This window comes from Mobula hypostoma, chromosome 7 (assembly GCF_963921235.1).
Source record: "Mobula hypostoma chromosome 7, sMobHyp1.1, whole genome shotgun sequence".
NCBI classification, from domain to species: Eukaryota; Metazoa; Chordata; class Chondrichthyes; order Myliobatiformes; family Myliobatidae; genus Mobula; species Mobula hypostoma.
The window spans coordinates 161,018,397-161,043,016 of record NC_086103.1 but is presented as its reverse complement, the minus strand read 5'-3'; the positions used below and the strand labels follow the sequence as shown (position 1 = coordinate 161,043,016).

The following is a 24,620-nucleotide window of genomic DNA, read 5'->3' as shown; positions in this document are numbered from 1 at the left end:
TTCACTTTACAGACTTTTTTTACATTTGCCTAAGACTTTTGCACAGTATAGTAAGCTTGAATCAAAATTGGATAACAATATACCTCTTTCGGCAAAAACTCTTAATAATTTCACTTCAGTCTCAGTTCCTTAATAGAAAGTTATGCAGGATGTTAGTCCAAACATAAAGAAAAAAGTAAGCTTTGACATGAAGAGAATAAATAAGAATTGCTCTTAGACACTTCATGATATTTAAAATACTTCTTGAGATATTTCTCTTAAATATTTCCTGGCCTGAGAATTATCTGAAATAACTTCCTCTACTACTTAACTAGTTAGCTCGAATGCAAGTGAAGAGAACAGAGGATTCTTTCTCATTAAGCTTTTGCTTAAGAATATTAATGGCATCAGGATAACTTGTCTATTGCAACACATACAAAATGCTGGAGGAAGTCAGACAGCCAATATGTCAACTGGTTAGTCTCCTTGATAGGTGCTGACTCATTTGATGATTGCCTCCAGCACTTTGTATGTGTTGATCAAAATTTCCAGCATCTGCAGAATATCATGTGTCTATAACTTGTCTATTAGTTGTATCACTCGACCCTTGATCTCCTAAGGTGCATATTTGATCCTCCATCTGAAGACAAAAGGTTATGGCAAAAGTTACATTCTGTTTTTCATTAACCTGTTTATTAAAATTTTCCAGGAATCATCTTCCTGAAGTAGAAGACTTGGGACGTCATGTTACAGATATACAAGACTTCAGTGAGACAGCACCTGGAATATTGTGTACAATACTGGGATGTCATTAAATTAGAAAGGGTGCAGAAAAGGATGCTGCTGGTTACTAGGTTACTGAGGGCATGAACTAAATGGAGAGACTAGATAGTCTGCTTTGTCCCTGGAGTGTATGATGCTGAGAGGTACCTTAATGGAGATAGATAAACTAAAGAAAAGATGAGTGGTTATAATCCTTTTCACAGAGTAGGGGGGATTAAATCTGATGTGCATAAATTTAAGGTGAGAGGAGATGAAATTAAAGAGGACCCAAGGAGTAACTTTCACATTCAGAGGGTAGTGGATATGTGGAATGAGCTAGGAGAGGATGTGGTAGAAGTGGGTAACATAGAACATAGAATAGTACAGCACAGTACAGGTCCTTCGGCCCACAATGTTGTACCGACCCTCAAACCCTGCCTCCCATATAACCCCCCACCTTAAATTCCTCCATATACCTGTCCAGTAGTCTCTTAAATTTCACTAAGTGTATCTGCCTCCACCACTCACTCAGGCAGTGCATTCCACGCACCAACCACTCTCTGAGTAAAAAACCTTCCCCTAATATCCCCCTTGAACTTCCCACCCCTTACCTTAAAGCCATGTTCTCTTGTATTGAGCAGTGGTACCCTGGGGAAGAGGCGCTGGCTGTCCACTCTATCTATTCCTCTTATTATCTTGTACACCTCTATCATGACTCCTCTCATCCTCCTTCTCTCCAAAGAGTAAAGCCCTAGCTCCCTTAATCTCTGATCATAATGCATACTTTCTAAACCAGGCAGCATCCTGGTAAATCTCCTCTGTACCCTTTCCAATGCTTCCACATTCTTCCTATAGTGAGGCGACCAGAACTGGACACAGTACTCCAAGTGTGGCCTAACCAAAGTTTTATAGAGCTGCATCATTACATCGCGACTCTTAAAACTCTATCCCTCGACTTATGAAAGTTAACACCCCATAAGCTTTCTTAACTACCCTATCCACCTGTGAGGCAACGTTCAGGGATCTGTGGACATCTACCCCCAGATTCCTCTACTCCTCCACACTATCAAGTATCCTGCCATTTACTTTGTACTCTGCCTTGGAGTTTGTCCTTCCAAAGTGTACCACCTCGCACTTCTCTGGGTTGAACTTCATCTGCCACTTCTCAGCCCACTTCTGCAACCTATCAATGTCTCTCTGCAATCTTCGACAATCCTCTACACTATCCACAACACCACCAACCTTTGTGTCATCTGCAAACTTGCCAACCCACCCCTCTACCCCAACATCCAAGTCGTTAATAAAAATCACGAAAAGTAGAGGTCCCAGAACCGATCCTTGTGGGACACCACTAGTCACAATCCTCCAATCTGAATGTACTCCCTGCACCACGACCCTCTGCCTCCTGCAGGCAAGACAATTCTGAATCCACCTGGCCAAACTTCCCTGGATCCCATGCCTTCTGACTTTCTGAATAAGCCTACCATGTGGAACTTTGTCAAATGCTTTACTAAAATCCATGTAGATCACATCCACTGCACTACCCTCATCTATATGCCTGGTCACCTCCTCAAAGAACTCTATCAGGCTTGTTAGACATGACCTGCCCTTCACAAAGCCATGTTAACTGTCCCTGATCAGACCATGATTCTCTAAATGCCCATAGATCCTGTCTCTAAGAATCTTTTCCAACAGCTTTCCCACCACAGAGGTAAGGCTCACTGGTCTATAATTACCCGGACTATCCCTACTACCTTTTTTGAACAAGGGGACAACATTCGCCTCCCTCCAATCCTCCGGTACCATTCCTGTGGACAACGAGGACATAAAGATCCTAGCCAGAGGCTCAGCAATCTCTTCCTTCGCCTCGTGGAGCAGCCTGGGGAATATTCCGTCAGGCCCCTGGGACTTATCCGTACTGATGTATTTTAACAACTCCAACATCTCCTCTCCCTTAATATCAATATGCTCCAGAACATCAACCTCACTCATATTGTCCTCACCGTCATCAAGTTCCCTCTCATTGGTGAATACCGAACAGAAGTATTCATTGAGGACCTCGCTCACTTCCACAGCCTCCAGGCACATCTTCCCACCTTTATCTCTAATCGGTCCTACCTTCACTCCTGTCATCCTTTTGTTCTTCACATAATTGAAGAATGCCTTGGGGTTTTCCTTTACCCTACTCACCAAGGCCTTCTCATGCCCCCTTCCTGGCCTTCCCAGCCCCTTCTTAAGTTCCTTTCTTGCTTCCCTATATTCCTCAATAGACCCATCTAATCCTGGCTTCCTAAACCTCATGTATGCTGCCTTCTTCCACCTGACTAGGTTTTCCACCTCACTTGTAACCCATGGTTCCTTCACCCTACCATTCTTTATCTTCCTCACCAGGACAAATTTATCCCTAACATCCTGCAAGAGATCTCTAAACAGCGACCACATGTCCATAGTATATTTCCCTGCAAAAACATCATCCCAATTCACACCCGCAAGTTCTAGCCTTATAGCCTCATAATTTGCCCTTCTCCAATTAAAAATTTTCCTGTCCTCTCTGATTCTATCCTTTTCCATGATAATGCTGAAGGCCAGGGAGTGGTGGTCACTGTCCCTCAGATGCTCACCCACTGAGAGATCTGTGACCTGACCTGGTTCATTACCTAGTACTAGATCTAGTATGGCATTCCTCCTAGACCACCTGTCAACGTACTGTGACAGGAATTCATCCTGGACACACTTAACAAACTCTGCCCCATCTAAACCCTTGGAACTAATCAGGTGCCAATCAATGTTAGGGATGTTAAAGTCACCCATGATAACAACCCTGTTATTTTTGCACCTTTCCAAAATCTGCCTCCCAATCTGCTCCTCTGTATCTCTGCTGCTACCAGGGGGCCTATAGAATACCCCCAATAGAGTAACTGCTCCCTTCCTGTTCCTGACTTCCACCCATATTGACTCAAAAGAGGATCCTGCTACATTACCCACCCTTTCTGTAGCTGTAATAGTATCCCTGACCAGTAATGCCACCCCCCCTCCCCTTTCCCCCCTCTCTATCCCTTTTAAAACACTGAAATCCAGGAATATTGAGAATCCATTCCTGCCCTGGTGCCAGCCAAGTCTCTGTAATGGCCACTACATCATAATTCTATGTATGTATCCAAGCTCTCAGTTCATCACCTTTATTCCTGATGCTTCTTGCATTGAGGTACATGCACTTTAGCCCTTCTACCTTACTACCTTTACACCTTTATTCTGCTTCTCTTTCCTCAAGGCCTCTCTATATATTAGATCTGGCTTTACTCCATGCACTTCTTTCACTGCTCTATCGCTCTGGGTCCCATCCCCCTTGCAAATTAGTTTAAACCCTCCCGAACCTTGCTAGCAAACCTACCTGCAAGGATATTGCTCCCCCTCGAGTTCAGGTGCAACCCATCCAATCTGTATAGGTCCCACCTTCCCCAGAAGAGATCCCAATGATCCAAAAATCTAAAACCCTGCCCCCTGCACCAACTCCTCAGCCACGCATTCAACTGCCATCTCCTCCAATTTTTACCATCACTGGCATGTAGCACTGGCAGCAATCCTGAGAATGCCACCCTTGAGGTCCAGTTCTTCAGCCTTCTGCCAGGTTCCCGAAACTCACACTTCAGGGCCTCATCCCTCTTCCTGCTTATATTGTTGGTACCAACGTGTATCATGACTTCACCCCCTCAAGATTACAACATTTGGATAAATATGTTGATAGGAAAACATTCAGAGAGATAAGGGCCAAATAGGAGCAACATGATAGCATGGATGAGTCAGGCCGAAGAGCCTAAACTATAAAACTATGACTCTATAACAACAAACAATCTGGTGGAGGAACTCAGCAAGTCGAGCAGCATCTCAGGGAAGAAAGGACTTGTCAATATTTTGGGCTGAAAGATTTTTAAAAATCTGCGGTGCCATAACTCAATGTCAGCAAGGCCAAAGAGCTGATTGTTGACTTCAGGAGAAGGAATCCAGAGGCCCATGAGCCAGTCTTTATCGGCGGATCAGAGGTGGAGAGAATCAGCAACTTTAAATTCCTCGATGTTATTATTTTGGAGGACCTGTCCTGGGCCCAGCACATAGTATAATTATGAAGAACACACAGCAGTGCCGCTACTTCCTTAGGAGTTTGCAAAGATTCAGCATGACATCTAAAACTTTGACAAACTTCTATAGATGTGCAGTGGAGAGTATATTGACTGGCTGCATCACAGCTGGTATGGAAACACCAATACCCTGGAACAGAAAATCCTACAAAAAGTAGTGGAAACAGCCTAGACCCTCACGGGTGAAGCCCTCCCCTCCATTGAGCACAACTATATGAAAGGCTGTTGCAGGTAAACAGCATCCATCATCAATGACCCCACCATCCAAAACATTCACGTCTCACTGCTGCCATCAGGAAGAAAGTACAGAAGCCTCAGGACGTACACCACTGGGTTCAGGAACAGTTATTACCCTTCAACCATCAGGCTATTGACCCAAAGGGGATAACTTCACTTGCCCCATCATTGAAATATTCCCACAACCAATGGATTCACTTTCAAGGACTCTTCATCTCATGTTCTTAATATTTATTGTTTATTTATTTATTATTATTATTTCTTTCTTTTTGTATTTGCAGAGTTTGTTGTCTTTTGTGCACTGGCTGAATGCCTACACTGGTGTGGTCTTACATTAAATTCTGTCATGGTTAGTATTCTATAGATTTATTGAGTATGCCTGCAAGGAGATTAATCTCAGGGTTGTTTATGGTGACACATAAGTACTTTCATAATAAATTTACTTTGAACTTTGAATATGACCCAATCTGGTTGGCTCTAATACCGGGTCCTGAGAGATGACGCTATTCATCTTCCTCCAGTATGAAAACAACTATTTCCACTATTTCTTCAACTATTTTTATTTGTTACTGAGACAGCTTTTTATTCAGGCTATCAACATCACTTTATGCAACTCTACAGACAATCCTGTAATATGCTATAATGTGACACATTTTTTCTTGCTGATGTAGTCTATTGCAGTACTGTGATCCTGGAAAACACAGTAATGCAGTTAATATCAGGAAGGTTTATCAGAATGTCAGCTTCAGACCTTTGTGACTATTTTATTGTCAGCCCCATCGCTGGGAGGTGCAGTGAAGCAAGATTATTTAAGACAACCAGAATAAGGTTTATTATCACTATCTTAAATGACATGAATTTGTTGTTTTGCAGCAGTACAGTGCAAGACATAAAATTATGATAAATTACAAGATAAATCAATAATACAATAACAAAGAAATAATGAGATAGTATACATAGGTTCATGGATCATTCATGGCGGAAGGGAAGAAGCTCTTCCTATTGGCAATGGGTCTTCAGGCTCTTGTTCCTCCTCTCTAACAGTAGTAACAAGAAGAGGGTATGTCCTAGATGGTGAGGGTCGTTTATGAAAGATATGGCCTTCCTGAGCCACTGCTTCCTTGAAGATGTCCTCAGTGGTGGGAAAGGTTGTGTCTGTGATGCAGTTGGTTGAATCTATAGCTCTCTGCAGCCACTTTCAATTCCATACATCAATGGAAATTTTCAAGAGCCTTTGATGACATACCAAATCTTTTCAAACTCTTAATGAAGCAGAACAGTTAGCATGCCTTCTTCTTGATTGCATCAATATGTTGGGCCCAGGCCAAATCCTCAGAGATGTTAACACCTAGGAACTTAGAGTTCTTCACCCTTTCCACAGCCTGCACTTCAATGAGGACTGTTCCACATTCTCCTGACTACCCCTTCCTAAATTCCACAGCTCCTTGATGTATGTGATACTGAGTTTGAGGTTGTTGTTGCAACATCACTCAACCAGCTCATCTATCTCACTCCTGTATGCCTCCTCACTGAGATGGTGAATGGAAAAAAAAGACTCCTCATCTGCTATTCTTTCTACTTATATCTCTTCTACCTAACTTCAAGATTCAAGATTCAAGTTTATTCATCACATGTACATCAAAACATACAGTGAAATGCATTATATTAACAACTAACACCCCCAACGGTATGCTGGGTCAGCCTGTAAGTGTTGCCACACATTCCAGCACCAACGTAGCAATGCTTGGCATGCTTCGACAAAATAAGCGACAAAATAAGCAACAAAACAACAATAGCAAAGCAAGCCCTGTTCCTTCCTTCCACTCACACATATACACATTCCTTTAATGGCAGGACAGGTCTCCGGCCTCCAGCGACAGACTTGCAGATACTGGGCTTCGTCTTCCCCAAGGGATTTGCAGAGCCTCAACTTCTGATTCAACCCTCAGGCCTTAATCCTCATCATTGATTCCAGGACATACACTAGGCCTCAAACACCAGACTCACCAATGATGGGACTTCAAACACAAGGCTTCAGACTCAGGTCTTGCCGATTTGTGAAGCCAGGGGTTCATTGAAACTCATTCAACTTGCTCGCACAGAACCTTGACTTCAGAACCCGCTGACAACTTACTGACCTGTGGGATCAGAGAGGAAGATCTAGCCCAGTGTATTTGAGTTAATAAATAATAAGGAATTTATAACCTGATTGGGAACAGCATATAAACCTTCAGAGAGTGTGAAAGAAATAAAGAAAGGAAGTGATAGGCCATAAATTTCTTTTGCTATTGTAACAGAGTTATAATTATGGATGGCATATTCATCTTTATCCTGATGTAGATAGGGTAACACCAATATTTGTGGTCAAGGCATGACAAAGGTTGTTAGAACATATCTTACACTATTTCTCCTTGATAAAAATATTGCCTGTCCAACATTTACAGTACAGTGCTGTATCTTGTTCTGCTAATGAAGCAGGTCAAGTATGTAACCTGAAGATAGGTGAACTCCTGGGAAACAACCTAATTAGGATCACATTGAAATTAGAAAAGTAGAGAACAAGATAGCGGTTTAGGTTTGGGAATTAACTAATTTCAGTAACATAAGAGGGGAGCTATCCAGATTAATTGGTTTGAAAAAAAAGGCATTTCAAACAACAGACCATAGGAAGGATGATAAATATGAAATAAATGAGCCACAAATTAAACACGTTCCATCCAAGAATAAAGAGAGTACATAAAAGATAGGTAGCTCCATGGATAAATAAAAAGTTAAGAGAAAAGTTAAATTTAAAACTTGATAAATGATCAATACAGAGAAGTTCACCAAGTGAAAACTGAAAATTGAAGCAATTACAGTGAGAAAACATAAAAGAGATACTAGAAGTTCTAAGAGTATGATGGCATAGGCATCACTAATTAGATTTCTGCAGCAATAACAGTTAGGTTTATTCTACCAAACTTACTTGATCACATTGACATAACCTGCTTTACAATGTACAAATGTGAGGTTTCCAACATGGGGTCCACAGAACCCTTGCTTAATGGTATTGGTCCATGGCATAAAAAAAGGTTGGGAATCCCCTGATAGAAGAAGGCAAACTATTTTCTCTTCCAAGGAATCCACATCAAAGGAGAAAATTTTTCCCCAATCAAAAGATGTTGGAAACATGGATCTCCATCCACAAACAACTATGGTTAAAACAGATCTTTATTGCTAACTGCCAACGGGACATCAACCATCTTGACTTCACCGCACCTTGTTCCCATTTCAACCTTACTCCTTCTGAACGCTCTGTTCTCCACTCCCTCCGCACTAATCCTAACCTTACTACAAAACCCGCCGATAAGGGGCGTGCTGTTGTGGTCTGGCGTACTGATCTCTACCTTGCCGAGGCACAGCGACAACTTGCAGATACCTCCTTTTATTTACCCCTCGATTGTGACCCCACTAAGGAGCACCAGGCCATTGTCTCCCACACCATCACCGACTTTATCCGCTCAGGGGATCTCCCATCCACCGCTACCAACCTTATAGTTCCCATACCCCGCACTTCCCATTTCTACCTCCTACCCAAGATCCACAAACCTGCCTGTCCAGGTAGACCCATTGTCTCAGCTTGCTCCTGCCCCACCGAACTCATCTCTGCATACCTCGACACGGTTTTATCCCCCCTTGTTCAATCCCTTCCTACCTATGTTCGTGACACTTCTCATGCTCTTAAACTTTTCGATGATTTTAAGTTCCCTGGCCCCCACCGCTTTATTTTCACCATGGATGTCCAGTCCTTATATACTTCCATCCCCCATCAGGAAGGTCTCAAAGCTCTCTGCTTCTTTTTGGATTCCAGACCTAACCAGTTCCCCTCTACCACCACTCTGCTCCGTCTAGCGGAATTAGTCCTCACTCTTAATAATTTCTCCTTTGGCTCCTCCCACTTCCTCTAAACTAAAGGTGTAGCTATGGGCACCCACATGGGTCCTAGCTATGCCTGCCTTTTTGTTGGCTTTGTGGAACAATCTATGTTCCAAACCTATTCTGGTATCTGTCCCCCACTTTTCCTTCGCTACATCGACAACTGCATTTCCTGCACACATGCTGAGCTCGCTGACTTCATTAACTTTGCCTCCAACTTTCACCCTGTCCTCAAGTTTACCTGGTCCATTTCCGACCTCTTTCAAGATCTTTCTGTCTCTATCTCTGGAGACAGCTTATCTACTAATGTCTACTATAAGCCTACTGACTCTCACAGCTATCTGGACTATTCCTCTTCTCACCCTGTCTCTTACAAACATGCCATCCCCTTATCACAATTCCTCCGCCTCCGCCGCATCTGCTCTCAGGATGAGGTTTTTCATTCCAAGACGAGGGAGATGTCCTCCTTTTTTAAAGAAAGGGGCTTCCCTTCCTCCACCATCAACTCTGCTCTCAAACGCATCTCCCCCATTTTCACGTACATCTGCTCTCACTCCATCCTCCCGCCACCCCACTAGGAATAGAATTCCCCTGGTCCTCACCTACCACCCCACCAGCCTCCGGGTCCAACGTATAATTCTCCGTAACTTCCACCACCTCCAACGGGATCCCACCACTAAGCACATCTTTCCCTCCCCCCTCTCTCTGCTTTCCACAGGGATTGTACCCTACGTGACTCCCTTGCCCATTCATCCTCCCCCCATCCCTCCCCACTGATCTCCCTCCTGGTACTTATCCTTGTAAGCGGAACAAGTGCTACACATGCCCTTACACTTCCTCCCTTACCACCATTCAGGGCCCCAGACAGTCCTTCCAGGTGAGGCGACACTTCACCTGTGAGTCGACTGTGTCCGGTGCTCCCAATGTGGCCTTCTATATATTGGCGAGACCCGGCGCAGACTGGGAGATCGTTTCGCTGAACACCTACGCTCTGTCTGCTAGAGAAAGCAGGATTTCCCAGCGGCCACACATTTTAATTCCATGTCCCATTCCCATTCTGATATGTCTATCCACGGCCTCCTCTACTATAAAGATGAGGCCACACTCAGGTTGGAGGAACAACACCTTATATTCCGTCTGGGTAGCCTCCAACCTGATGGCATGATCATTGACTTCTCAAACTTCCGCTAATGCCCCACCTCCCCTTCGTACCCCATCCGTTATTTATTTATATACACACATTCTTTCTCTCTCTCTCTCCTTTTTCTCCCTCCGTCCCTCTCACTTTGCCCCTTGCCCATCCTCTGGGTTTTTCCCCCCTCCTCCTTTTCTTTCTCCCTGGGCCTCCTGTCCTATGATCCTCTCATATCCCTTTTGCCAATCACCTGTCTAGCTCTTGGCTCCATCCCTCCCCCTCCTGTCTTCTCCTATCATTTTGGATCTCCTCCTCCCCCTCCTGTTTTCAAATCTCTTACTAGCTCTTCTTTCAGTTAGTCCTGATGAAGGGTCTCGGCCCGAAACATCGACTGTACCTCTTCCTGGAGATGCTGCCTGGCCTGCTGTGTTCACCAGCAACTCTGATGTGTGTTGCTTGAATTTCCAGCATCTGCAGAATTCCTCGTGTTTGCATGGTCAAAAGATCAATGATTAAAATTGACGTATTTCAGTAAGCTAAAGGATATCAAGCCCAGTGGAGATAATGATATGAGGTACAGTATCTCTCAATCCAAAACATTGACAGGACTGACTTAAAGCTGATGGTTTACTTCTGTTCTTGACTGCTTTCCTCCAACTATCACCAATCTGAATATCACCAGTTCATTTGATTACTTCTGATGGGTCAACAATGAAGAAGTAATATAATGTAATCTCTGAACCAGTGAAGTTATTCTGAAGTGTAGTTACTGTTATAATGCAGAAAACACAGCCAAACTGCACACAGGAAAGCGCAGCATACAATTCTTCAGCGAAACTGTAGTGATGTGGACTGCAGGATTTCTCGCTGCTCTTCATCTCTGAATCTTACCAGAAAAATGAACCATGATTCATGATTAGCTCCAAATTACCTTCTAATTCTCATACTATTCAAAGTGCTGGGGATAGGCAAAGAATATGGTCTTGCCAATCTGAAACATAGGTAGAGAAGGAAAAATGAAAAAGACTACAGGCAACGTACAAATGTTTGTAAATTGCAAGGAGCATTACAGGCAGGTAAAAAGTTAAAGGGTAGTGAAAAACAATGTGAAATTAGATTAGAAATGAAAGAATATCAGATTCTAAAAATTCCTTTTCAGAACATTGAACTTATTGTCATATGTACTGGGATACAATGAAAAAATATCCATCCAGATTATTTCAAACCGTAAGTACATTGAGATTGTACAAGGGAAAAGCAATAACAGAATGCAGAATATACTGTTACATTTACAGAGAAGAAAAGTGCTTTGCAAGTAGACAGTAAAATGCAAGGGCTAAGATGAAGTAGATTGTGAGGTTGAGTTCATCTTTAATATACTAGATGTCCATTCAATAGTCTTATAACAGGGAGATAGAAGCTGTGTCCTTGAGCCTGGCAGTGCAGGATTTTAAGCTTTTATATCATTCTTTGCAAGGCCAGCTTTTATTTCTCAGTCCTTGTTAGTCTTGGGATGGTGACAGTGTTTGGGCAGAGGTTTCTTCAATATCTGAAGAACCACAAACTAATTATGTGAGTCTGAGCAAATCTGCACGGGTCCATCACGTTTGCATACCACCAGCAAACGACCATAATCAAGCACTTGAGATACTGTATGATGCTGTCACCAAACAAGAAACATTTCATATTATAGAGATTTCAATCAGGCTTGTTTGAAGAAATCCCTGACCAATTACCATCAGCATATAACCCGCAGCACCAGAGGTCCCAACACACTAGACCACTACTATACTAAGATAAGGAATGCCCACCGTTCCATGCCAAGACCACACTTCTGGAAATCTGATTACTTGCTACATACACAAAATTCTGGAGGTACTCACTTCACCTGGGAATCTGCTGGGAACAACTTCGAACTTCCACCCTGCCCTTAAATTCACTTGGTCCCTTTCTGACACCTCCCTCCCCTTTCTTGGTCTCTCTGTCTTCATCTCTAGAGACAAACTGTCAACCGACATCTTTTATAAACATACCGATTTGTACAGTTATGTTGACTATACCTCTTCCCATCCTGTCTCCTGTTAGAATGCAATTCCCCTTTTTTAGTTCCTTCATCTCTGTTGCATCTGTTCCCAGGATGTAGCATTCCTTTCCAGGACATCAGAGATGTCTTCCTTCTTCAAAGAACAGGGATTCCCTTTGTTAACCATTGATGCTGCCCTCTCCTGCATCTCCTCCATTTCCCAAACATCTGCACTCATCCTGTCTTCCTGCTGCCTTAACAGTGATATAGCTCCTTTTGTCCTTACCCACCACCCCATGAACCTCCGCATCCAATTCATCGTTCTCCACAACTTCTACCAACTCCAAAATGATCGTACTGCCAAATATATCTTTACCTTCCCCCCCCCACCCCCCACCTGGCCTCTGCCTTCCATCTTTACCTCTGCTCCCTCTGCAATTCCCTTGTCCATTTGTCCTTCCACACTAATCTCCCTCCCGGCACTTATCCCTGCAAGTGACAAAGTGCCCATTCATTTCCTCTGTCACCTCCATTCAGGGCCCCAAACAGTCCTTTCAGATGAGGCAACACTTCAACTGCGAATCTGTTGGGGTCATCTACTGCATCCAGTGCTCCTGATGCTGCTTCTTCTACTTTGTCCTCTACCTGTTGTAAATTGGGGGATCACTTTGTCGATCACCACCACTCCAGCTGCCAAAAGAGAAAATTCCCTGTGATCAAACATTTTAGTTCAGATTCCTATTTCTGTTCTGACGTGTCGATCCACGGTCTCCTCTTGTGCCACGATGAGGCCACCCTGAGGGTGAAGGAGCAGCACCTTATATTCCACCTGAGTAGCCTCCAACATGATGGTAAGAATATCAATTTCTCTTTCTGGGAGACAAATCTTCCTTCCCTTCCCCTCTTCTTCTATTCCTCACTCTGACCCCTTACCTCTGTCATCTGCCTATTACCTCCCCCTGGGTGCCTTCCTCCTTCCCTTTCTCCAATGGTCCACTCTCTTCTCTATCAGATTCTGTGTGTTGCTTTGGATTTTCTGGATTTGCAGAATTTCTCATGTTTATAATCTGATCACTTGGTTGTCCATCTCCTATGTGCATACAGGCAGAGGCTAAAGAGCAAGGCTGCAAAGATTAGGATGAGAAGAATTGGTTACGGGAGGCAGAGGGGTGGTTATGGGATTACTTCCTGTCAGTAGACTGTGCCGTGTTCAAGGACACATCTGTAGATCTGAATGAATACACCATAGTTGTCACAGGATTTAAAAAGACAAAAAAAAACAGATGAGTGTCCCCCCACAAAACCATTCCGTCTTCCCCAACCAGAAGCCATGCGTGAACCATGAGATCTACAATCTGTTGAGGGCCAGATCAGAGGCATTCAAGTCTGTGACCAAGAAAGTTACTAGAAGTTCAGGTACGATCTCTGGAAATCCAACTCATGGGCAAAGTAGCAATTCTGGAATAAACTTGAATCAATGAAGGATGTTCGACAGCTTGAATGCTACCATCTCTTAGAAAGTAAAATCAAGTGGGATAGGTGACAAAAGAGCTTCACTTCCAGATGAGCTCAATGCCTTCTGAGCTTGGTTTGACTGTCAAAACATGGAAGAACCATCATGAACTCCCACAGATCCTGTGATTTCAGTATCTAAGGTCAATGTGAGAGCATCCTTCAGGAGGGTGAACCCACGGAAAGCAACAGGCCCAAGTGGGTTACCTGGCTGAGTACTTAAGACCTGTGCTGATCAACTGGCTGGAGTGTTCACTGAGATTTTTAACCTGTTACTTCAGCAGTCTGAGATACCTACCTGGTTTAAGTAGGCTTCAATTACACTAGTGCCTAACAAGAATGTGGTAACCTGCGTCAATGACGATCATCCAGTAGCACTTACATTCACAATGATGAAGTGTTTTAAGAGGTTAGTGATAAAACATACCAACTCCTGTCTGAGAAGTGACTTGGATCCGCTCCAATTTGTCTACCAGCACAACAAGTGCACAGCAGAAGCCATTTCAACACTGGAAGATCTGGACAGCAAAGATGCATACATCAGGATGCCCTTTATCATCTGCAGCTCAGCATTCAATACTATCATCCCCTCAAAACTAATCAATAAACTTCAAGTCCTTGGCCTCAAAACCTCCTTGTGTGATTGGATCCTTGATTTCTTCACTTGCAGACCCCAGTCTGCTCGGATAGGCAATAACATCTACACAATCTCCATCAGCACAGGTACACCACAAGGCTGTCTGTTTAGCTCTCTACTCTATTCGCTTTACACTTATGACTGTGCGGCTAAGCACAACTCCAATGCCATATTTAAGTTTGCTGACGACCACCACTGTTGTAGACTGAATCAAAGGTGGTGATGAATCAGCATATAGGAGAAAGATTGAAAATCTGGCTGAGTGGTGCCACAACAACAGACATGGTGAAGGCCAGCAACTTTAAACTCTTGCTGCCATCATTTCCTTTTCAGGACCGGTCCTGGGCCCAGTACTTAAGTGCAATTATGAAGAAAGCATGGTAGCACTTCTACTTCCTTAGGAGTCTGCATAGATTCAGCATGACATTGAAAACTATGACAAACTTCTACAGGTGTGTGGTGGAGTATATTGACTGGCTGCATCACAGCTGTATGGAAACACCCATGCCCTTGAACAGAAAATCCTACAAAAAGCAGCGGATATAGCCCAGTCCACCATAAGTAAAGCCCTCCCCACGACTGAGCACATCTACAAGGGGTGTTGTTGCAGGAAAGCAGCATCCATCACCAGGGGTCCCCACCACTCAGGTTATACTCTCTTCACCCTACTGCCATCAGGAAGAAGGTACAGGAGCCTCAGAACTCACACCACCAGGTTTAAGAACAATTATTACCCCTCAACCATCAGACTCTTGAACCAGTGGAGATAACTTCACTCACCCCCATCACAGAACAGTTCCCACAACCTATGGACTCACTTTCAGGGATTCTTCATCTCATACAGTTGGTATCTATTGCTTATTTATTTATTTTTTTCTCAACTCAAGCTGGTAAAATCTGAGGTACAGGCATAGCCAAGCACACATTTCTCAATTGCTAGTAACTTTCAGACTACTCTAGTGGTGTTTAATATTGTGACTTTGGGAGATTTACATAAATATTGCTGTATAAGCCTAATTGCTTAATGCTAAAGTGTAGTGATTTTGAGGTGATGATGATGATGATTATTATTATTTATTTCTATTTTATCTTTCTTTTTGTATTTGCAGTTTTTTGCCTTTTTCACACTAGTTGCCTTCCCAGTTGCTGTGGTTTTCATTGATTCTATTATGGTTATTGGATTTATTGAGTATGCTTGCAATGGCCTCTTCTATAAGATTGAGAGACTCTGGCATTCCCCTATTATGTAAACAACCCTCTTTTACACAAGCACTCCAAACCATACTATTGAGCATGAATACATTGGCCATTCTATGACCTGCATGTTTCTAACTGCCTATTTTGATTCTCAGTTGAAAAAAAAGGAAATGAAGGAAAGATTAACACAAATGCTGCAGCAAAAAATGAAGCAATTTGCTAAGCATATTGATTTTTAAAATTCCCTTTCATCTTTCAATTTTTAGCAAATCTTGTAACAAAACAGGAGTGGGGACATAAGTTAAAAATTAGTATGCAACAACAAAAGTAGTACAACTAGAAAATAGCAATTATGTACATATATCTGAGGTGAATTCTAACTTGATTAGTGGCAGGTGAACAGGCAAAATAGATTCTACTTTCTTGAAGCAACACACACAAAATGCTGGATGAATTTAGCAGGCCAGGCAGCATCTATGGAAAAGAGTAAACAGTCGATGCTTTGAGCCAAGACCCTTCATCAAGACTCAAAAATTGTCCTTCAGCTGAAGATAACTTTGTTACCAAAATTAACTAAATTGCATGTTGTTCTATCTCACAAAATTGCAGCTTTTCTTCACAGTTTCTAATGAATGCTCAGTTCCCACGTATGTTAGAAGGGGAAGGGACACATCATTATGATGCTACCTGCTATTTTCCAGCCTTAGCCAGTCCTTGAAGTTATCTTAGAACCAGTGGTTCTGTAGAAATAAAGTGAAAGAAGACAATCTTAGCCTTTGCACACAGACCTCTTCCGTAACCATCATTGAACTGCCTCAGATAAGACGTACCAGAACCATCCTGACCAGAGTATCAGAAGAAGCAGCAGAAGATGACAAAAATAATGGACTTTCTTCTCTTTCAGTGGAATTTTCAGGGCCTTTTGCTTGATGTTATGCTGCCCCTCCCTGTAAGAAGGTCTCATAAGATGGTTGGCCATAAAATTAGCTATTCTGATTGCTGCTTAGGAAGCTGTTCTGTAACGTGCTTTGCTGTTTACTAGTACAATGATGCAAATCATGAATGCCACAAAGTTGTCCAGGTGTCATGGATCTTTTTTTTCTTTATGGAAACTTGAAATGTAAAATTATTAAGTATGCTGCTGAAACCTTACTAGAAAAAAGTGATGATTTTTACTCAGGCAGTGCATTCCAGATTCTACTCACCTTTTCAGTGAAAAAAAAATCTTCATCCGATTGTCCTTAAGCATCTTAATCTTCTCTATACACTGGTTATAGATACCACCATAATGGGGAAAAGTTTTGTACCATCTTTGTCTACTATAATGTTATGTACATTTATATGTTCCTTCAGCCTCCTTCACTCCAAGGAAAACAAACCGAACCTATCCAGTCTTTCTTCATAACTGAAATTTCCATTCCAGGCAAAATCCTGGTAAATAGCCTCGACACCCTCCTATAGAATGGCAACCAGAATGATCTAAAATACTCTACCTGTGACAAGAGTAAAGTTTTATAAAATTATACCATGACCTCCGTGTTCTGATAGACTATACTATGGCTAATGAAAGCAAACATCCTATGTGCTTTCTTCGTCTCTTTACAGGTCCTCTCTAGGTTACGGCAGGGTTCCATTCCTGTGAATTGTTCATAGACCATACAGTGCACAGGTCAGAAACACAGCTGTGAACTAAGTTCTCATGTGGCAGAAATTGCCTGCAGCCCTGCAGCAACTGGCAAATCCATCCTGCAAGTCTCCAAATAGCTTGTTCATATACGGACAGGCTGTACACAGATTAGGGGGTTTGTAAACTGGGAAGGCCTTTACCTACCTTTGCTGTCACCTTTGAGGATCTATGGACTTATGAACCAATATCCCTTGGTTCCTCATTATAGCTTAGGGTCCAACCATCATGGTGTACATACTATTCTTATTAATAATAGTCCTCCTTAGGTTAGTGTTGACCATGGATGTTGTGCCCTAGCTCTTTAGATTCACAAGCCAGGGCAGTAGAGAGCAAGCTGTTGCCCACTTAGCAAGCTCCCCCTCTCCACACAGCTGATGAACCCAAAGGAACAGCGGAGTTTGGCACCAGCAGCATCGCATGAGCTGTCAGTCTGCGTTGAACTCAACGTAGGACTGCCTTAGGGACTTGGGTCTGGACTTATCCCACAGGATTTAGTCCTGAATCCTTCCCCATGCGTGGGCATAGCTGCAAGGCAGCAGAGGTTTGAGATCAGAGATTTCCTTCTCCTAGATGAGCTGCCAACCAAGGCTGACAAGCCCCATCTGCCCAGTGACTGGTTTTAAGGTACCAGTAACCCACTTTCTCCTGTCAGTATAAACTACTCTGCCAGGCTTAGTAGCTAAGCCACTTGTGCAGGCCAAGACCTGGACTTGGTTGTTCGAGGCTACTTGAGGCGCATGCCATTAGGAGCATTTAACAGGTCATCTGAGTTTATCCCCATTACTATCCCTGGCTATAACAAACTTAAGAAACCACTATTCTTATTACAATTCTCAATATGCATCACCTCACATGATAGAATTATTTCTCAAACTTCTGTTGAAATGGAGCCAGAAAATTCAGTTTTCTCTCAGACATTGTGTTCTTCTGTAGACACGGCTCTGCTGAAAATTATTTACTTCGTTACATAAATATCCATCTTGTCATTTTCTACATAAATAGATCAAAATAAAAAGTAACTTTCCACATTGACTGTGACAATGATAAATGGGCACAATATCTGGAAGAAGAAAAAAATATTGCTGTAAAGTTCAGCACTCACAATCCCAAAATTTAAAATCTATTTTCATAGATATTACAATTAAAATGCAGTTGGTTGTTTTTCACATCAAGGTGTACAGTACTTCAGTCTAATTCTTGATTAATAAAGGCAAAGTGATTATATATTGCATTCCTAAAAAATCATGCACATGTTCATTTCCATTTTATTAGCATATTTTTAACATTAAAAAAATGAATCACTCGCACGTTTTAAGAGTAAGTTCTAGTGTATGGCCACAAAATCACATGCACACACAATGGTGGGAGAACTTTCAAAATTGATCATCTGACTTTATCATGATTCAAGGATTTTCCTTTATTATTCTGCCTACATTGGTAGCCAAAGTGACCAAGTAGATTACCTAATTCAGTTCCACCCTTTCGGTAATCATCTGTGTCACTGAATCTCAGCTGATAATTTTTTTTATACCTTATTTTCCTTTATTAACAGGGTTGGAGGTAGGGAAAATGGTCAATTTCCCAATGCTGTCAGCTGATCAACTATCACTGACCTCCTCTTCATCTCTCTCCAGAATGTCTGTTTACTTGCAAACTAGGCCTGAAGAGCATTTAACCTCATTGCAGATAAACTGCATCAAAATAATGACTTACTGGAAACCTGGCACAGGAATGCTGGCAACTTTCCCTAAATGACCTTATGGACCTGAGTATATATTCCCACCACTTGCTTTGTCCACAACATCAGCTTGGAGTTGTGGTAATTACCACCAAATCACACCTTAGTTTATCTTCCCACTCTTCTAGCAGATTATCTTCTTCTTAGCATGTGTTCTTGGCCGATGAGATTAGTTTACAATAGCATCATGGTGGGCACAGAAGTAGTGGGCAAGAGGGCCTATTCCTGTACTATACTGCCAAAGGAATTACCATTAAGTGTTTCCTCACCAAGATGCCTACAGTACTTTCCTCACACAGCCTCTGCTTTGATAGAGTCTTCTTTAGCTTACACTGTGGCCTGTCGCAACTGTTCTTTACTCCCCATACACTCCCAGAAGAATTCAGTTCAATCTTAGTTTCAAAATGAGAAATAGAGGAGCTAAGTAATCATATAACTGAACCTGATAAACAGAAAAGAAGAATATTTTTTAAATTTGGTGATAAACTGTGAAATGTTGATGTTCAAAACAACAAATGCAACAGTCAGCGGGCCAAATATTATGTTAGTTTTCATCCTGGGAGGATATAAGTCTTGTGGGAGAATTTTTATTATGGAAGCTTTGCTTATTACTCCTGGAATATAGTTTTGGCGTCCTTATCTCAAAAATAATATAATTGCCGGAAATGAAGTTATTGAGCCATGGAGTCATACAACATGGAACCAGCCTCTCTGGCCCACCTTGACCATGCCGACTGTGTTGCCCAGTGACTTGTTCCTCTCTGCCTGCAATTGGCTCATCGCCCTCAAACCTCTTTTATCCATGTACTTATCTAAATGGCTTTGAAATGTTGCTAATGTGCTCTCCTCAACCACAATTTTTGACAACACACTCCATATACACCCTTAGTGTGAAGATGCTGCCCTTGATGTCCTTTTAACTCTTTCACCTCTGATCTTAAATGTATGTATGGCCTCTTGTTTTTAGCAAACGTTCCCAAGGAAGATGTGTTTCTCTCTGTCTATGCCCCTCTGTCAGGTTACCCTTCAATCTCCAGCCTTCCAGGGAATAAAATCCTAGTCTAGGAAACATCTCCTTATAATTGAGGCCTCTAAGTTCAGGAAATATATTGGTAAATCTTTTCTGCACTCTTTCTAGTTTCATAATATATTTCCTATAATAAACAAGGTGAGCAAAATAATATTCCAAATGTGGCCTCACATTCAGTAAAGGTTTACCAGCTTTGGCCTTTCTCCAGAGTTTAGAGAAATGAAAAGCAATCTTATTGAAGCTTACAAGATTTTTACAGGGTGGCAGGAAGGAAAAGATGTTTCCTCTGGCTGAGGAGTTTAGAACGAGAGATCACACTCAGAATAAGGAGGGGTTGATTTATGAGATGGCAGATGAATAGAACATAGAACAGTACAGCACAGTACAAGCCATTCAGCCCATTTTTATTTCATCCATGTACTTATCTAAGAGTCTCTTAAATGCCCCTAATGTATAGGCTTCTACCACTATCCCTGGCACACACTTACACATACTGTGTAAAAAAAAACTATCTCTGACATCCCCCACCATACTACCCTCCAATCCTCTAAAAATTATGCCTTCCTGTAATAGTCACTTCTGCCCCAGGAAAAGACTGCTGACTCTAGCTTGCTCAACCTTTCCTTAAAAGACATGTTCTCTAATCCAGGCAGCATCCTGGTAAATCTCCTCTACACCCTCTCTAAAGCTTCCACATCCTTCCTATAATGAGGTGACCAGAACTGAATACAGTACCTGTACTCCAAGTGTGATCTAACCGGGAGTTTTATGGAGCCACATTACCCCATGGCTCTTGAACTCAGACTCCAGATTAATGAAGGCCAACATATCATATGCCTTCTTAACCACCATATCAACTTGCACTGCAATTTTGAGGGATCTATAAATATGGACCTCAAGTTTCTGCGCACTACTAAGAATCCTGCTATTGACCCCATACTCTGTCTTCAAGTTCAACTTTCCAAAATGTATCACTTCACACATTTCTGGATTGCCACTTCTCAGCCCAGTTCTGCATTCCGTTAATGTCCCGCTGAAATCCATGACAACCTTCTGCAGTATTCATTGCACTATCAACCTTCGTGCCATCTGCAAATTTACTAGCCCATCCTTCTACTTCCTTATCCGAGTCATTAATAAGCACCACAGAGCGGGAAGGGGGGAGGAGTGGTCTCAGAACACCACTGGTTACTTTAGATGGCTGTGGAGGCACTGAGCTCATTTGAAACAGTCTGAATGTTTTCTGGATAGCAAGGGAATCAAAAATACAGGGCAATGGTGCTGAGTCAGAAGAACTCTGTGATCTTGATAAATGGCACAGTAGGTCTGAAGGGCTGCATGGTCCACTCCTCCTAATTCTTCAGTCTTCTGTTTTTATTTGGAATGCACCTCATATCAGGGAAAATCCAGGTTTGTTAAGTACATGGCTAATTTAGTGATGTCTGTGGCTTCAACTAGAAAAGAATGAATGTAATCTACTTCAAGTAATATCACATATTGTCCGATTAGTCTCTGAAATCAACTGCTACATGAAATAATATTTTACAGAGAAGGCACTGTTCATGTAGACAGTTAATGGCCATGAGGAGGTATATCAAGAGATTAAGAGCTCATCTCTACTGTACAATAGGCCTGTTTAAGGTTCTTATAATAGGTCATTTTTACCCTTTTATACCGGATGTCCCTATAACAGGTATAGCAGCTGTCCTTGAGTCTGGTGGTATGCGTTCTCAAGCTTTTATATCTTCTGCTGGATGGAAGAGGGAGAAGAAATGACCAGGGTGGGAAAGATGTTTTTATTAAGTTGCCTGCTTTCCCAAAGCAGGGGGATTCAATGGAGGTTTTCCTACTAGATTGAACTGTGTGTTACAGCCCTTTGCAATTTCTTGTGTTCTGGGACTGAGCAATAATCCTGATGAAGGGTTTTAATGACAATTCCTTTCCTGTCACAGTCGCTATTCATCCAGCTGAGTTCTTCCAGTGGATTGTCTGTGCTTCAGATTTTAGCACGTATCTCCAGTTGCAACAACTCTTTGAGAGGGTAGGGAAGAGCTAGGGATAGAATGGATGACGGGCCAGAAACTTGGACGGCAGATTGGAACACCGTATGGCTTCAGCATAACAAACACAAAATGCTGGAGGCACTCAGCATGTCAGGCATGGAGGGGAATAAACAGCCAATATTTTGGGCTGACACCCTTCATCAGGATTGGAAAGTAAAGGGGCAGAAGCCAGATTAAGAAGGTGAGGGGAGGGAGGGAGCACAAGCTGGCATGTGATAGGTGAGACCAGGTGAGGGGGGAAGATGGGCTGAAGGAAGAAGCTTGGAGGTGCTAGGTGGAAGAGGTAAAGGGCTGAAGAAGGGATCTAATAGGAAATTGGATCATGGGAGAATGGGAAAGGTGGAGGTAATGCACAGGTGAGAAAGTAACCAGAATGGGAATAGAAAGAGCAGGTCTGTGTGTGTGGGGGGGGGGCGGAAAGAAATGACTGGAAATTAGAGAAATCAGTATTTATGCTATCAGATTGGAGGATACGCAGATGGAGATCCTCCCTTTTGTGACAGACGGAGGAAAGGTGCTCAACAAAGCAGTCCTCCAGCCTGCATCGAGTCTCACCGATGTAGATGAGCACCGAATACAATAGGTGACCCCGACTGACATACAGGTGAAGTATCACCTCACCTGTTCGGGGTCCTGAATGCCGGTGAGGGAGAGGGCGTAGCCGCTAGCACGCACGTAGAAATAAGCGCCAGACTGGCGCAGCTGAAGTGTCTCCTCACCTGGAAGGGGTGTTTGGGACCCCCGGGGGTGGAGAAGGAGGAACCTGCCGGGATCGGTGCCAGGAGGGAGATCGGCTGCGAGGCACGAGGGACTCACGTAGGACTCACGTAGGGAGAGCGGGAGGAAGGGGTGGGGGGGAGCTGCTTCGTGGTAGGATAGCATGGATGATTGACAGCTGGGGAGGCTGGAGGGGGCCGGTTACCTTCGGCACGTCATGACGCGGCAGGCAGAGGCGGTGCCGGATGTGTCGTTCTGCCGTTTCCCTCCCTCTGGTTTGAGAAGGAGACCGAGCTGTGCGGAGCGAGAGAGAAAAAAAACCCATAAGCAGGCAGGCAGGGAGGGAGGTGCTCGGTTCGGTTCTTGCTGGTAAGCGCCTGATCTTTCTTTCCACTTGCAGCTCTGGAGGCGACAGGCGCCCTGCTGTTTTTCTTTTCGTTTTGCGCCATTGCAAGTGAGGAGAAGGAGGAGAAACAATAAAAAAGGGAGTTTTTTTTTGTTGTTGCTTTAAGATGGACGGTTTGTTGTGCCTGCTGACTGAGTTGTGCAGGGGGGCAGGGCTGGCTGCGGCGGGATTCGATCTTCCCTCCCACCCTAACTTGGTCGTCGAAGTCTCCGTGCGGGGTAATGATCACACGGGTCCGTTTGTTTTGGGATGCCGGGCTCCCCGTGAGGGGACGGTGGGAAGAAAAATAGTGAACTAAAATGGACGTTGCTGGCGCAGGAGCCCCCTTGTCCACTGCTTCTCAGTCCCAGAGACGATGAAGGGCTCTTTCTCACGAGCCTAGGAATGCAGCGAGGCGCGGAAACAGCCGCAAAGCTTGAAGGAGAATGCATCAAACTGCATGCCCCTATTTAACTTTGATTTGCTTTATTATGTCTTCCTTACGCTAAACCCAACAAGAGCAAGTATTTTGATTTTTTTTTCCCCTTTCATGGTCCCATTTCTACGCTCCCATTCCCACTCTTTTTTTCTGCCTTGCTGCAATCTGTGGGTACATTTTTTGTCATGTTTATTTTAAAATAGACATTGAGACGGTGTTTCAATGCGCTAGGCTGCACCTGAAGTACAGTTAATATAGGCGGCTCCGTGTGTAATGCATTCGTTCAGTTGTTAGAAGTGTCTTTGTGATGGCGACAATATTTTCTTTTCAGTTAGTGAACAATCTCAGTACCATACCCCCCCCCAAACGCGGAAAAGGACCGTAGTGATGTTATACTAAGATGGGTCTTTTTGCTATTACCTAAATGCAGCTGAATAACCAATTTTTCAAAATATATAACCTATATGTTTAAAAATATATAAATGTTAAAAATGTGGATTGCATTTTGAAGCAATGCCAATTCCTGTTTCTGCTGTTTAGGAGCATGATACGAGTACTTAAAATGGACGGGTTATGGCTGCTGGTTTTAAGAACCTGAAAGGCATTAAAAGCTATTAGTTTTTAAGAACTATGTCAGTTGAACCAAATGACCGAGGCATAAATGTTTTAATAGTTTCCCAGTAATTTGGTCCATTTTGAACAACGGGAAAGGCTTTACGGAACTCTAGGGACGGTGTACATTGCTGTTTCGACTGTCTCAGCCAAAAAATTCTTTCAGTTTTTTCCTTTCATTTTCTCTGATGCAACTGCGTTAATTCAAACACGTCAATCCGTTTTGTGTATATACGTGCGGATATACATCGAAATAACATTTACGCCTACTGTAAACTACTGAACATTTTTGATTCAAAAATGCTTACCAGAGGAGTTCGTTATTTCCTAGGATGGTGTACCAACACTCAGATGCACAATACTATACCTTGCTGTCGACCTTGGCACATTCATCAGGCAGTTTTTCTGATTTTGTT

At 42.9% G+C, this 24,620-nt stretch overlaps 1 protein-coding gene across 2 annotated transcripts in view; it reads left to right on the top strand.

Annotated features, from left to right (window-relative positions):
- The first annotated feature begins 23,010 nt into the window (after window positions 1-23,010).
- fam168a (family with sequence similarity 168 member A) overlaps window positions 23,011-24,620 on the top strand; it is a 120,216-nt gene continuing 118,606 nt past the window's right edge. For both annotated transcript variants that reach the window (XM_063054439.1, XM_063054438.1), the window contains exon 1: window positions 23,011-23,137. The gene's annotated coding sequence lies outside the window, so the exon portion shown is untranslated. The remainder of the gene's footprint in view (window positions 23,138-24,620) is intronic.